Raw genomic sequence first — 16,388 nt, forward strand, 5'->3', positions numbered from 1 at the left:
TGGTGTCAGGTAAGTAGTAGACTTATCAGAGGGATTACTTTGTAAGTTATGTAAATGTCTAACTACTATGCTTCACCTGAAACTAATATAGTATTGAATGTCAACTGTAATTGAAAAAATATTTTAAAAATTTAATTACACTTTAGACTTAAAATTGAAAGTATTAATCATATTTCAGATATCTGGAATATATCATAAAATATATATGTAAACACATAAATAAGAAGGAAAAAATAATAACCCAACATGCAACAAGCTTCCAGAACTACATAGTCACGTATTTTTGGAAGATTTTTCAAACTGAAGAATTCTATGAACAAGCAGGGAAAACTGTCAAGATACTAAAATAACAAAAGCCAATAAACTTTGTTCCCTCCTCACCACTTAACTTAGCAAGATAACTATTTAAAGGAAAAGTTTTGCTTTCTACTGTACCAGTTGTCAAAGATGTGTGAGGGGAACAGAAGATAGATATTCTCAAGCATGTAATAATATAGAAATTATACACACATCAAAGAGTGTGTGTATCACATATAATTTCAGGTCCGAGGAAATTATGCATGGTAGAAACTTGTAGTAATTAAGGCAACTAGTTAGCTATAGAGATATGACAAAATAATTGCAAGAGTACGTTATTATTTTATTATTCAAATATATGATATGATTTATTGCATGAATGGGTTAAACAAAAATATTTTAACTTTAATCATCAAAAAGGCATTGTTAAAAACTTTTAAAAAAAACTCTAAACATTAAGACTTGTCATGGTAAGAATTACTTGTTTAAAACAAAAGGCTGTGTGTGTCATACTTGCTGAGTCTCAGAGGGACTTCTTTGGGACCATTACTCTCCACAAACCTCACAGGGAAAGGTGTCCATAGTACATAGATAACATATGTAGGTGTGATCTGTCAATATTGAAGATGTAGCTTATGAGGTTGAATCTATTGAAATATGTCTTGTTATGTTAATAAGCTTCACTTATATTTTATATCTGGTTTATAAAGTGTTCCTAAACAGCAATGAGAAGGAGTAATCACAGTGACTTTATCAGTGGACTAGGTGTAGCATAACGAAATACAGACTGTGGGGCTTAAACCACCAACATTTATTTTCTCATCGTTCTGGAGGTTGGAAGTCCAAGAGTAAGGTGTTTCTAGATTTGTTTCTCCTGAAGCCTCCCTCCTTGGTTTGCAAATGGCTGCCTTCTCCCTATGCCCAAACATGGCCTTTTCTCTGAGAATGCTCATCCCAGGTGTCTCTCTTTTCTTATAAAGACACCAGTATTATTGGATTAGGGCCCCATCCTAAAGAACTTAATTCTTCTTTAAAAGTATTTCCAAACACAATCACATTGGGGGTTTAGGCTTCAACACATGAATTTGGGAGAGGCACAATTCAATCTGTAAGAGAGACTCACTGTCTCCTTGGGCTGACTTAAAGTCTCTAGAACTAGATACTAATTTTCTAGGACTTACTCTTTAATGAAACAACACTGGGGAATATCCCAGATTCAGAAACACCAGTCTAGTCTCTGTAGTCATATAAATATGTGGATATAAATAACTATACAGAGAAAAATATGTGTAAAATATACATATATGTATATATATTTATATATGAAACTTTATTTTATATTATTTACATGAGCTTCATCATCATCTAACAAACCAAATATATATGCATCCATTACAATACTTAACCATGAAACACTAAAGTTTTTAAAATTAAAATTAGGATGAAAATAAGTATATAGGATATCATTTTTAACATTTAAAAAGTGCATAAGTAGTATATATTCCTAGAGAATACATATAAACGAAGAAATATATCACCCATAATTTACCACTTAAGGAGACTCAGGAACTTTCAGAAGTGAAAGATTTTGATTATCTCGGTCCTGGAGCCAACGTCTAAAATAAGTTTAACAAATCTCCCAGTGAGAGGGATCCCAGCCAGCCTCTGAGCTCTGTGTATTCCCATTGGTCATATGGCACAGTGCCTTTTACACAGTAAGTACCCAATAAATGTTCGTCGTGTTAGTAAAAGTCTAGTTGAAAACATTCTGATTTTTAAATCCTCAATGACCTTTCTATAAAAAACTCTTTTTATTAACATTTAATTGAAGGCTAAGAAATTTCAAATATAAGAATCCAGATTTCAGATTTGCAACCTGCAACTCTAGTGTTTGATTTAGTGGTCACACTCTGGCATAAAATTTCCCTTCAGGGAAAAAGTCTCAAGAGAAAGGAAATTCTTACTTCCCAAGGATCTCACAGAGCTGAAATAAATGACATCTGACCTGTAATCAAAGTGAATGAAAGCAGTGTAAAAAGCATTTTGGTAAGTTGGAGACATCGGGGACTTGGAAGGGAGAGCTCAGTTCCTCCCCAGCTCAAGCAGAAAAATAACTCCTGGCCACACATGGTGAGATGAAGGCCAGAGAAAAAGACAGCCCAGGCCAGCTTCCTCTCCATACCCAGAGAGACTGTCCTTGTCTTACACCAGCCACATTTTCACACTTAATTAACACTTCTGCAGGGATCATGTACACTGAACTATCATCAGTATTTTTACCTTTCTTGGTCTATGAAGATGGTGAAGTTCAAGTTGATTAAAAAGCTCTTAGCTTCCTTGCTTCAAAACACAAAACAAGACTGACCCAAGGGATCAGACCTTCTAATTGCACTTACTCAAGAGCTTATTGTTAAGTCTGCAACCTCACCTTGCCACCTCACAATAATTAGTCTTCTGTTCTGATGGATCATTAGATTCCACCTCCTTGAACCACCTAAACTGAGCTGTGATGGGCCCCTGGATTTAAGGTGCTATTTCTGACAGGGAACCAAGACTCACACCTTTTTTTATTTTATTTTAATTTTTAATTTTTTATTTTTTGCAAGTCAACCCTTGGTTGACCTCACAGGACCTTGTCAGCTAACAACCTCTTATTTTTTTATTTCTTATGCCTACAGCATCTGGTCTTCCTAGGTGGTCTCCCATCCAAGTACTAAGCAGGTCCAACCCTGCTTAACTTCTGAGATCAGACCGGATCAGGCTTGTTCAGGGTGGCATGGCCATAGACAAGATCCACACCTTTAGATCAGGGATCTTCCCTAGTGTCATTATGTTAAAGAATCAAATCCTTGCATTTTAATGCACAGAGATTATTTTTTCTCCTTTGGAGTTTTCCTATGTTACTTTTAACAAAGATGGGAGAAGCCCTTAAATTAGTAGCATTATCAGGTATGTTGTCACAGTCTCCCAGTTAAGGGCTCTGTTTATGCTCATGCCAAAAGGAAGTCAGAATTACCTGGCAGTCCTATGATTAAAAGCAGAAGTCTGATCCTGGAAATTTTCTTGTACCTCCTCTAGAGCTATGGATAATTTCTCTGAATTCAACCATTTTTTATGAAAAATGGCTGCTTGGTCAGAAGCTAAATAAAGATGGCTGCATTTCAGAGGAAGTTGGTAGAGCCTTAGCATAAATGCTTTAGTTTATGGGTATCTTATTTATACATCCAAATAGATGCATATACACATAGTCATTAATAGCTTGCTTTAAAGAGTACCTTGAGCTTAACTGGAGTCTATTTAATTTTATTGGCCATTATGTGTGTTATACTTTCAAATTAAAAAAAAAAAAATCTTGCTTGCTTAAAGTCATCAACATTAAACTAAGATTTTTTAAAAAAAAATCTAGCTATTTGAATTTTTTTTTCTTTCTAGACCCTTCATTTCTAGAAATTTCTAAGCCTTTTATAAGAGCTAATTTGAGGTAATTTTGCTTTCCTATGTGCATAATGACTATTGAGTGAGGAGAGACAGGGACTTATCAGGAGGGGGTTTACTCAGCAGGGAAATCTAACTTTTCAAAGAGCTACTTATAACCTGTTTTATAAGCAATCACATATGGTTTATAGGTGGAGCTCTCCCAGATAACCTACCTTGGGAAGATTTCGCATTGTTCTCTCAGGGGTCCCAAACATGCGTTGTTGAAACACTTTGAACTGAAAATAAAGTATGGACAATCTATATTCTAGATGTAGGATGTGGAGGTTATTATTGATTATGAGTATGTATGTGTGTGCATGTACAATCCTTGTTGGACTAATAGGAATAGGAAATTAAGAGCACATTGAAGTCAAACAGAACTGATTCAAATCCCTGCTCTCCTACTTAGTAGCTGTGTATGTTTGAAGGGGAGAAATGCACTCTTTCAGGCCCGTAGGATATCCAACCCCCCAGTAATATGGGCATCTTTCCTGTATTCTTTCATATATTTACTTCTCACTCTTTTTTTTTCTCAAATAATACAGAGAAAGGATAAAATAAAGAAATGGATGATAGCATTTTGTCATAATTTTTCTTCTAACTTGGGTTGTGCAAATTAAAATTGGACTGATGCTTTTCATTTAATAAGCATTTCTGGCCAAATATTTTTTAAAATACCTCATTGCCCTATATTTCCTAAATAATAAACAGGAATGAAAAGTTGAGATGGGTTTATGCTCCTGACCATCAGTATTATTCATGTAGAGTTAGGATACAGAAGTGGGAGTTATGGATCCTGAGTTCTGTCCTCTATAAGTCTAATCCCATATATGAGCATTGACCACTGTTCTTATTTTCTAGGATTGTACTACAATACGGGCTAAAAGATAATCTTGTTGTGATTCTTTGTGGATTCCATATTCATATAAAAGAGATGATCTATCCCACACCCTGGCTCGTCAATTCCTAACACCAACCTACCTTACCCATCGACTCCCATGGTTTTGCTGTAGGTCTCACAATACCAGTAACTATATCACTTCCAAATTCTCAATTCCAACTACACCACTCTTGAACCACCACTTCCCACCTTTGTAACTCAATTCTCTAACCCCAGTCTATTATTAATGATTTTTACTTCCATCCTTAGCTAAGATTCCATCATATATTGTTTGTCCCTTTATCCCTCTGTCACTCTCACCTGGCCCAATCCAGCGCTGGTTAAACCCAATTCTTTCTACTCTTTACTTGCCTTTAGTCAGCAGAAGAGTCTTTCTTTAGTCTTAATAAGTAGAATTAAAGCAGTTTTTCCTCCAACTACAGATCTCAAGAGCCTTCTAACACTCCTCAGAAGCACTCCACCTTTCCCACATTTAGAGAAGGCTGCTTCACACTTTCTTTTTTCCTTAAACTTACAGCACCCTTCCCCTCCCCACTGGCAGTTGATTATATGCCCTTTTCACTGAGAAAATGGCGGCAATCATTATCCAATCCAATAGTCTGCCTGTACATAAACTCACACATTATGCTTCCCTTCCAGTTACAACTGTATCAACTTTTCCATTTGCATGCAGGAAACTATCCCCTCTTGCCCTCTAAGAAATTCTGATTCTGAGATCAAAATTGGTATCTCTAAGTAGAGATCTACTACCTCTAGGAATTAGTCTTTCTGTACTGTAAAGTCAGTTCTCTTCTCTACTCAAATTTTCCCATCCCATCACATAACATTTCTGCTCAAATTTGGCTTTTTTTCATACAACATTTTTGCAGAGCCATTAAGCCCCTGCCTAGCGCTGCCTCCTCCTTTTCCACTTAATTCTAACCTCACTGGTTGTCTTTCTGACCCTTGAATACATCAAATTGATCTGTCCCCAGGGCCTTTGCACCTTGTCTTGTTTCTCTGCTTGGCATATTTCTCCCAGATATTTAAATGATTTACTTCCTCTCTTCATTTAGGCTTTTTTTCCAAAGTCACCTCTTCAGAGCAGCATTTTACAACCACCCTATCAAAAATATTCTCCATACACCTTCAGTCACTCTCCATACTCTATCACGCTTTGTATTTATCATGTTGCTCATGTTGTAACTTGTTTGTGTTTGTTCCCCTTATTGAAATGTAGCCTCTAAAGTCAGGGATGCACCTGCCTGTCCTATTCAGGGTTTCTCAGCACTGGCTAGAACAGTACCTGGCACATGGCAGGCACACCATAAAACATTTGTACCTAATAAGCATGGGTTTGAGCCCTGCTCAGCTACTTAATAACTTGGTCTTAAACAAGTTTACTTCTTTGGGACTCAATTTCTGAATCTACAATGATAATCCAGATAGGTGATAAAAATAAGAGCCACTACATAGGACTGTTGAAAGGTTCTCTAGGATGAAATGAAATAATGCTTGTGATGCTCTCAGCACTTGTCCAGCATCAATAAGTATACAGTAAGTGTTAGTTAATATGGTGAGTCTCCTGTGCTGCATCTATAATTGTTTCTCTGTAGGACTACTCCAACTCTCTAGTTGAAAAATACATAAATTTCAGTGTCAGTATAATATAGAGAAGCTAAATGCATATTTGACAATATACAGAAGTTAGAAAGTGCCAACAAATGATACTACTTATTAGGAAGACCCTAGTTCCTACATTCAATATATTTCTTTAAAGGAATTCACTGCCCCTAGAATAGTACCTGTGAAATGGATGGATGGATGAATAGCAGTCAAAATGATGACTGAACTGTAAATATTATTTTAACAAATATTTTTCACAACTAGATTGGAATTACTATGGATTACTTCTAAAGCATAAGTGAGTATTATTATTTAGAGAACTGTCTCTGAAAACCACAACTTAGGCAACCAGAGGGTGAGTCTCGGCTTCCACATAGACACTGGAAATGCAGAAGGAGATAGGTGTGAGGTTTTTGAATGCTGACCAGTATTTAATGGAAGAGCAAGAACTCTTCTGCCATATGTGAAAGAAGGGGAAATACCCACTCATCACATGATCACTCATCACTTGTAGGGAGCAGGAGCTCCCATAACTCATCTGGAGAGAATGCAAGTGCTCCTGCAGGAGGACAGAGCCCCTGAGGTGGCAGAGTGCATGGGGGCTAACAGCAAGCACGTTCTTGAAACTGAGTAGGCTTTTTCTACTTTCTCTCAGGAGATGAGCATCCTTGTGGCATGTCACGGGACAAAAAAACATTATACTAGAGAGAAATGCACATTTTTGCCTAGAACTTAAATATATTTTCATATGGGAATACCTGTCAGATATTTCAAAGCAAGTCAATAAGCAGAAAATGGTTTGTGCGAAAGCAAAATCATTTTATAGGCATCTTTTCGTGAGCATCTTTTGTTTAGTGAGTAAACATTGTCCCAGTTTCACGGTATATGCAAATGGATGAACTAAGCTTATCCCTCTCTGGGAGGGTTGTCTGTTTAATCACGAGGAGTCAGTGGCTGCAAAGAGCTCTGTCCATGCAAAATGCAGTTCCTTTTTATTTTCACTAAACAGAACTGTTGACCCAGATGGAATAGCAACTGACATACTTCCTATGATTTAATTTACCCAAAGGTTTTGCAATAAATTAATAGCTGTTGTTAAAAAGTAGAATTAAAGCAGTTTTTCCTCCAAAGTCATATGCTTACATGCAAAGAATTAACTCTTATCACTCTGGACTTGCTGGTGGTAAAGACAAAACCAAGTCTGGAAGAACAATGACTTTGAGGAATTTCATAATCTGTAAAAAAAAAAAAGGTTCTAAATTTGAAGAGAATACGAAGAGATTCGATCAAAAGGACTTCTTTTTCTCAACACCCTCTTCCAGTCAGTTGCCAGGTTCTATTCATTTACCACTTAAGGGTACAAGGCTCTGTTCTCCTCACCATCCTCCCACCATACTGTCAGGACCTTCATTGTGGTTCATTTCAGCTACCTCTGAATTAGTCTCTCTGACTTCATTTTATGCCTTATAACTTTGTGGTTCTCAGGCTGGGGTACACCTCAGGACTTCCCTGGAGAACTTTAAAAAGGACAGATGCCTTCCTTGCCCCCATAGAGTCTTCCTCACCTGGTTTGGAGAGACCTGTTGCCCTGGGGAAGCAAGGCTTCAGTGTGCAATAAGTGTTGCACTACCTTGTTCAAAGCATCTCCAGTCATTTGCAATGAGTATGTATGACTTTTTAAAACAATTTTATTATTAAAAAATGTTATTTACTAAAAAAACAAAAAACAAAAAAAACCTTCGATGGCTTTCTCTTGCCTTTGTAGTAAAGTTCAAATTCCTAAACGTAACTACGATAAAAAAGAAATAAAAATAAAACAAATAAATTGCAATGTTCAAGACATGGTATAAATAGCCTCCATTTCCTGTCCTCTGTAGAGCCTCATGGCACCACATGTTCAAGCCCAGGGATGTGGCAGAAACTTGTGGCTCCCAGAACACCAGGCTAGTTTGCATTTCCCTGTCTTGGTTGCTACAATTCCCTCTGCCCACAGTGTTCTTCTTCCCCTGGCTCATTCCTTCCCATCCAGAGGTATACAATTCAGGAATCTTCAGTCTCCAGAGCAAACCTCAGCCATAACTTCCAATTGCATAGTATTGAAACGGTCCATGACCTTATCCGTCAATATCAGTTCCTGAGGATACAAGTTCCCTACAACACTCCCAGGCTCAGGATAGATGACAGTGGGCAAGCCTTCTGTGGTACACACAGCAGCCACCTGGCTCCACCTCTCTAACTGCCCTTCTCCCCTCAAGCATTTTTTGTGGCACCCTCACTAAACTTCTCTTCCCACCCACCCCACTTTGGGAGTATATTCTGGCATGGTTTGATATTAGTAAAATATGACCTATCAATGCATAAGCACACAAAATGATTACAAATATAGAGGAACATTAGGTCATAAAAGTTACTTCAAGAGACGTTATCATTCAAGGAGACTTGAGAGGTAAGCTTTATACATATACTAAATAACAAATTACTGTATAGACTATATGTTCTGTATTATATACGAGCATGGTTTTAAAAAGTTGAGAAACAATAAATTCATTTTTAGACCATAGGTTATATTTCCAAATAATATAGTTAATATACTTTACTTTCCAAATACTTTCCCAGGTATTTTAAATTTAAAGCAATGGATCCAATTGTTAAGCATGAGCTGCCCATTTCTTGCCCCTACAAAGTGTCCTAAATGTCTGGAAACACAGAGAAAATTCTGTATGTGTGCACTTGTGCATTCACATCCTCTGCCTTGCTACAGGAAGGAATTCAGACTATTTATAGAATATATGAACATGTACTTTTAACCAGTAAAGACTGAGGCTCTGGGATCAGATGAGCATGTCTGTAACAATGGTGGGCACACATTTTTGCACTGGCTGTGGTAGGACTGATCTCTGTGGGTTAAAGTGGCCCTTACTAAAAGAGAAACAATGCCAGTTTACAATTCATGGTTTCCGCGGATGAAAACTGGCCACAGTGGCTTAGGAAAAATATAACTATTGTTAGTTCTGTAATCAGATAGATATTCCTCTCAAGGAAAAAGAATGTTTTGAAAATGACCTCTGGCTTATAAAAGAAATAGAGTGAAGAAGGTTATATTAGTTTCCTGTTGTTGTGTAACAAATCACTACAAAGTTAACAGCTTAACATAACACGTATTAGCTCATAGAACTGTAGGTTAGAAGTCCAGGACAGTATGACTGGATTCTCTGCTCAGTGTATTGCAAGGTAAATACCTGAAATCAAGATGTCAGCCAGGCTGTGTTCTCATCTGGAAGTTCTATGGAAAATCCTGCTTTTGAGCTCCATGTTGTTGGAAGAATTCAGTTCCTTATGGTGTAGGACTAAACTCCCCATGTCTTTACTGCCTCTTCAGTGTCTACAGTTACCCACATGCCTTTCCCCACAGCCCCCTCCATCTTCAAGCAAGCAATGGCAAGGTCAAATTCTTCTCACTTTGAATCTCTGACTCTCCCTACCCTCTCTTTCTCTGACCTCTAGACCCAAATTTAAAGAACTCATGATATTACGTTAGGACCACCCATATCTTTCTTTCTCAAAGACAACTGTGACATATAATATAACCTAAATATAGGAGTAATTCATATTTCCTGGGATTATGCCGGCTTGTATACAGTGGCAGGAAATCTTGGGGTTCATCTTAGAATTCTGTCTGTCACAAAGGCTTCAGAGGCTCCTCTTGTCCTCCCAATATTTGGGGGTTGAAGATAGAGGAGGAAAGAGAGTTGCTAAGTCATCCCAATTCAGACCAAATCTCTTAACTTCCCACATTATATAGAAGTCCATTCCCAGGGATGCAAATAGTCTCCAAAGAAGTGGTAAAGCCCTGACTCAAATGGTTTTTCTTCCCTATGAGCTACCAAATACTTGCTCTACATTCACCCTGATCCAAAATTAATCAGATAGATGCTCCTACCTCCCTGCATATTCTCCTATCTTCTGATGGAACCCTTCCAAAATTTCTGTCCACCCTCACCACCCTGCCTCCTTTAGCTCTGAGATCCCTAATCACAAACTTTGATCTCTCATCTGAGATTCATGGGCTCTAAGTTCAGCTCCAAGGTGAGGAGGGGTATTTATCAGCTCCATCATCTGGGTAAACTGAAGGGTGTAGATTTTAACAGAAGCTCACTGTACTATTGCTTTTAGTTGTTGTTTATTTCATGAAGGCCAGATTTTATTTACAAAATTATTGCAATAGCAGCTTGACGTGAATTTGTTGGAAAACCGGGGTTAGAAAAATATGGACAAGACTCAAAGCATATTAAATTCATCTAGATGGGTGCGGCATACCAGACAATGCATTTGTTGTCCTGAGGTTGTGTTTATAATAGAGTCTGGCTGAGCAGAAAAATAATCTGGCCATATAGAAGGCACTGAAGCAGTTTCCAGAACTACCTTTTGGTCATGTCTCTTTCTCACATCCAGTCAAGCAGATTCCTTGTTTGACCTCTTTATGCTTCAATCTTCATCTATATTACAAAAACAAATATTAGACAGTCTGCTAACATAATTAACAATAAAAAATCAGAGGTTAAGAAACAAATACCAATATAAATAACAACATTGGCCTAATTTAGTTCATTTGCTATATGCCAGCCTTAGTGCTAACTGTTTTAAATACATCATCTCATTCAATTCTCAAGAGAACTCAGTGAAGTAGATTCTGTTCTGGCCTCCATTTGCTACAAAGGAGCACTGAGAAGTAGAGGAGTTGATTGCCTTGCCCTGGGCCACATGATATGAGAAGTGGCTGGCAAAGAAAGATCTCTGACTCCAGCTCAAGCTCTCAACTCCAAATTGTACACCTGCCTATCAAAACCTCCATAAATGCCTGAACTATTCATCCATTCCAGACTGAGGAAATTTAACATCCATTCTTGAATTTTTCACCTCTTTGCAAAAAATTAACAAAACATCACTTGGATAAACATTCATTACTTAGAATTAATGAACCAAGTAATGAAGTTCCTATATGAAAGAGGAACTATGTAAAATCTTCTTTAAATCAATGGCCAACATCAAAATTTTTGGTTAAATACCAGGGCAAAAAACAAACTATGAGAGTGATATCATTAAGATGGTGGTATACGAGACGTCAGCCTCTGTCTGCCCACAAAGGTCAACACTTAAACAGCTATCCATGAACAAAAACAGCTCTGGAAAAGCTGTGAAGTACAGTAAAGAAACTTCAGCAGCACAGTGGAACAAAAATACAAAGAAAAGGAGGAGAAAGAAGAGAAAGAGGAGGAGGAGGAGAAAATTAAAAGAGTAGGCAGACAGATGTTTTTGCCTGCATCATCCCATTCCCCAGGCAAGCACTGTTCGGTGCCAAGAGGAAACTCCTCAGCTCTAAAGCATTCCTCTTGCTGGAAAAGGAAGATCAGGGTAAGTGACCAGCGTGTCTACCCTTTCAGTTCATGAAGTTCTCATTTTGATTTTACCCTACTCATGCTGGCAAAGCTGAGAGGTGTAGAAAAAGCTGAGAACAAGGGAAAAAAGCAGGATCTACCAATAGCAGCCACACAGCAGGAGTGATAAGGCTCACAGTGACCTGTTCTACAAAAAACTCCAGCAGCTTTCACTGGTGAAGAAAGAAGTAACAGCCAGCACATCTGCCACAGAACCACTGCAGATTTTACCAGCTTTTGGTACTCATGTTTGCTGATGTCAGCTGCCTGTGTCCCAGCTATACACCCCACCCTCCAGAAGCCTGGGAACCACACCAGCTGCCAGTCCAGGCCTCCGTGGCTACACAAGTGAAAGATGGCAGCCTTGACCCCAGCAATTAAACCCTACTGCCATGCATGCCCTGGGGGCTAGCATCTCCAGCTATGTACCTGCATGCTGCTGCCCTGACCCCTATCACCAATCTGCACTGTGAGAAAATGCCCAGGGGGAGACTGTGCAAGCATAGGAGAGCACATTCAACAACCAGAGTCCCAACAGTTGCTTGTGGACCCAAATCAGGCACTGTCTACTATCACTGGCCTGCACCACAACACTCAGCTGAAACTAGCCTCTCCAGCTGTGTACCTGCATGTCCCCAGCCCAACCCTCATTTCTGGCCTCCACTGCCATGTACTTGTAACAACTCTTAGTAGCCACAGTAGTACATGTTGAGAGCCAGAGAATCTGCATTTGGCTCCAGACCTTGCTGCCTGCCCTAGCTCTTATCATGACATATGTGTCTGCACTTAGCCTCTGCCGCTACACAGATACCTGCAGCTGGACCCCACAATCAGGTGTGTGCATGCTACCAGCTCTGGTGACCACCAATACCTGTCCTGGTCCTAGCTACTGGACCTAGAGGTGCTGCTGAGGACCCCAACAGCCATGGCAGCCACAGTGGACCTCCCAAAGTGATCATAAAGGACCACAAATTTGTTGATGCTGTGGATCCCAGTGGCCTGAGTCAAAGAGATGTTATGCCTCCCCTAAACTGCCACAAACTGCCTTACTTAGCATCCTGCAACTCCAGAACTTCCTCCCCACCTGTGGGTGAAAATCTTCCCTTACCAAAATCAATCTATAAAGTCTGGAAGAGTTGATTGCTTCTTAAAATGCACAGACACCTATGCAAGGCTATAAGAATCATGAGGGAAACATGACTCTGCCAAAGAACACAGTAAACCTCCAAACTACCCTTAAGAAATGGAGGTCCAAGAATAACCTGAAAAAGTTCTAAAGTTATTTAGAGAACTACAAGAGAACATAAATAAGCAACTCAATAATATCAGGAAAATAATACAAGAAAAAAATCTGAAATTCAACAAAGAGATAGAAAACATTAAAAAAAAAGAACCGAATAGAAATTTTGGAGCGAAAAATACAATGATCAAAAGAATTCAATAAAGAACTGATTTGACCAAGGAGAAGAAAGAGTAAGTGAGCCTTAAGACATATCAATTGAAATTATCCATCAGAAGAGTCAAAATTTTAAAAAAATGAAAAAGAGTGAAGAAAGTTTATATGATTTATGGCATACCATAAAAAAGTATAAATTATTAGTTCCAGAAGGAGAAAAAGGGTAAAAGAGGGGGGGAAAAACATTTAAAGATATAATGGCCAAGAACTTCAAAAATCTGGGAAGAGTTTTGTATATCCAAACTCATGAAGCTCATAAGCACTAAATAAAAGCAACTTAAAGAGACCATCTCTAATACAATATAATAAACCTGTCAGAAATCAGACAAATAGAATTTTAAGAGCAACAAGAAAAAGTAAAACTTGTAACTTACAAGAGAACTCTCATAAGGCTATTAGCAGTTTTCTCAGCAGAAGCCTTACAGGACAGGAGAACATGGGATGATATATTCAAAGCGCTTAAAGAAAAAAACTACCAACCAAGAATACTTTACCTGGGAAAGCAGTTCTGAAATGAAGGCAAGATAAAGATTTTCTCAGACGAAGAAAAGATAAGAGAATTCATCACCACAGCCTTACAAGAAGTGCTGAAGGAAGTTCTTCAAGCTGAAACGAAAAGATGTTAATAAGTAACACAAAAACCTGAAAATATTTGGTTTTCAGGTCTTTGAAAGGTAAAGGTAAGTATATAGTCTAATTCAGATATTCCAATACTGTAATATAGTAGAGTACTAACCACTTAACTTTAATATAAAGGTTAAAGGACAAGAATATTAAAAATATGTATAGCTACAATATTTTTAATGAATATACAATATAAGAGGTAAATAGTGACATCAGAAATATAAAAGGAGGAGGAGTAGAAGCGTAGAGTTTTATATATGATCAAAGTTAAATTATGAGCATAAAATAGGTGGTTATATCTATAAGATGTATTCTGTAAGTAAGCCTCATGGTCAGCCAAAAATTGCAATAGATACCCCAATGGAGCCACAGTCCATGGACTTCAGCTATGCCACCCTGAACAAGCCCAATGTCTGATCTCGGAAGCTAAACAGGGTCGGACGTTGTTAGTACTTGGATGGGAGACAACCTAGGAAGACCAAGTACTATAGGCATAAATAATAATAATTAAAAAATTACAATAGATTCACAAAAGATAAAGGAAAGAAACTAAAACCATACCACTCTGGACAAACATCAATTCACAAAGTAAGGAAGCAAAGAGAAAGAAAGGAACAAGAGAATTAGAAAATGGCCAGGAAACAGTTAATATGATGGTATTAGTAGGTTCTTACCTATCAATAATTACTCTAAAAGTAAATAGATTAAATTCTTTAATACAAAGATATAGAGCAGCTAGTTGGATAACAAAATAAGACCCAACTATATGCTGCCAATAAGAGACTCGCTTAGCTTTAAGAACATATACAGGCTGTAAGTGAATTGGCGGGAAGAAAAGATATTCCATACAAGTGGAAGCCAAAAGAGAGCAGGGGTAGCTATCTTTATATCAGAAAAAAATACACTTTATCTAAAAATTGTAACAAGACTCGAAAAAGGTCATTATATAATGATAAAGGCATCTACTCATCAAGAAGATATAATAATCATAAATACATACCCACGACATCAGAAAAACCTACATATATTAAGAATAGTATCAGATCAGAAGGGAGAAATAAACAATACAATAATAGATCAATGAATAGATCATAGAGGCAGAAAATCAACAAGAAAATATTGAGTTTAAACCATACTTTAGACCAAATGAACTTAACAGACATATATAAAACATTCCATCCAAATGAACTTAACAACATATACAAAACCTTCCATCCAACAGTAGCAGAATATTATTCTCAAGCACACATAAAATAGTCTCTAGAATAGATCATATGATAGATCACAAAAGAAGTCTTAGCAAACTTAAAAAGACTGAAATCATACCAAGTATTTCTTCCAACCACAATGGTATGAAACTGGAAATGAATAAAAGGAGGAAGGCTAGAAATTTCAAAAATACATTTTAACAATGTTAATTCTTCTAATCTATGAGCACAGAATATCTTTTCATTTCCTGAGCAACCAATAGGTCAAAGAAGAACTCAAAACGAAAATTTTAAAAAAAACTTTAAACAAACAAAAATTAGAAACACAACATATCAAAACTTATGGGATGCTGCAAAAGTAGTTTTAAGAGGAAAGATTATAGTGTTAAATTCCTAAATCAAGAAAAAAAGATTAAATTAAATTTACACCTACAGTAACTAGAAGAAAAACAAATGAAGACCAAAGTAAGCAGAAAAAGGAAATAACAAAGATCCAAGCAGAAATAAGTGAAATAGAAACACAGAAAAAACAATAGAATAACAAAACTAGGAACCAATTTTTTAAAAAGGTAAGCAAACCGACAGATCTTTAGCTAGATTTAAAAAAAGGGAGGGGGGAAGGTCCAAAGCAATAAAATCAGAAATGAAAGAGGAAACATTACAACTGATATCACAGAAGTGTAAACAATTATAAACTATTATTGTGAAGAATTATACAATAACAAATTAGATAATCTAGAATAAATAAATAAATTTCTAGAAATAAACAACATAAAAAACTGAATTATGAAGAAATAGAAAATTTGGACAGATCGATAAAAAATAATTGAATCCATGAGTAAAAACATTCCCCCCAAAAGCCAGGACCAGGTATTTCCACAAGTTTTTACTACCAAACTCTTTTTTATTTTTTTTTAATTTTTAATTAAGTTTATTGGGGTAACATTGGTTGTTACAATTATATAATTTTCAGACATACATTATCATTTGACATCTATATATTCTACTGTGTTTTTACCGCCCAAAGTCCAGTTTCCTTCAGATACCATATATGTGATCCCTTTTACCCACTTCACCCTCTCCCTAAACCCTATATTTGCACCCCTTTACCCTGTATAGTTCCACCCTCTTCCTCCACCCCACTACTAACCACTACTCTATAGTCCTCTGGTAACCACTAGCCTATAGTCAATGTCCACGAGTCTCTGTTTGTTTGTCATGCTCATTTGTTGCTTTTAGGTTTATATTCCACGTATAAGTAATATTATGTGATTTTCCACTTTTTCTGTCTGGCTTATTTCGCTTAGCATGATTATATCGAGGTCCATCCATGTTGTTGCATATGGCAGAATTTACTCTATTCTTATGGTTGAATACAATTCCAT

The 16,388-nt window shown here is 37.2% G+C and overlaps 1 protein-coding gene and 1 pseudogene across 1 annotated transcript in view; one reads left to right on the plus strand and one right to left on the minus strand.

The window, feature by feature from the left end:
- Positions 1–16,388, plus strand: part of HECW1 (HECT, C2 and WW domain containing E3 ubiquitin protein ligase 1) — a 486,667-nt gene that overhangs the window by 262,880 nt on the left and 207,399 nt on the right. The window lies entirely within an intron of this gene.
- Positions 2,967–3,085, minus strand: LOC112473592 (annotated as a pseudogene).

This window comes from Pteropus alecto, unplaced genomic scaffold (genome assembly GCF_000325575.1).
Source record: "Pteropus alecto unplaced genomic scaffold, ASM32557v1 scaffold109, whole genome shotgun sequence".
Classification (NCBI taxonomy): Eukaryota; Metazoa; Chordata; class Mammalia; order Chiroptera; family Pteropodidae; genus Pteropus; species Pteropus alecto.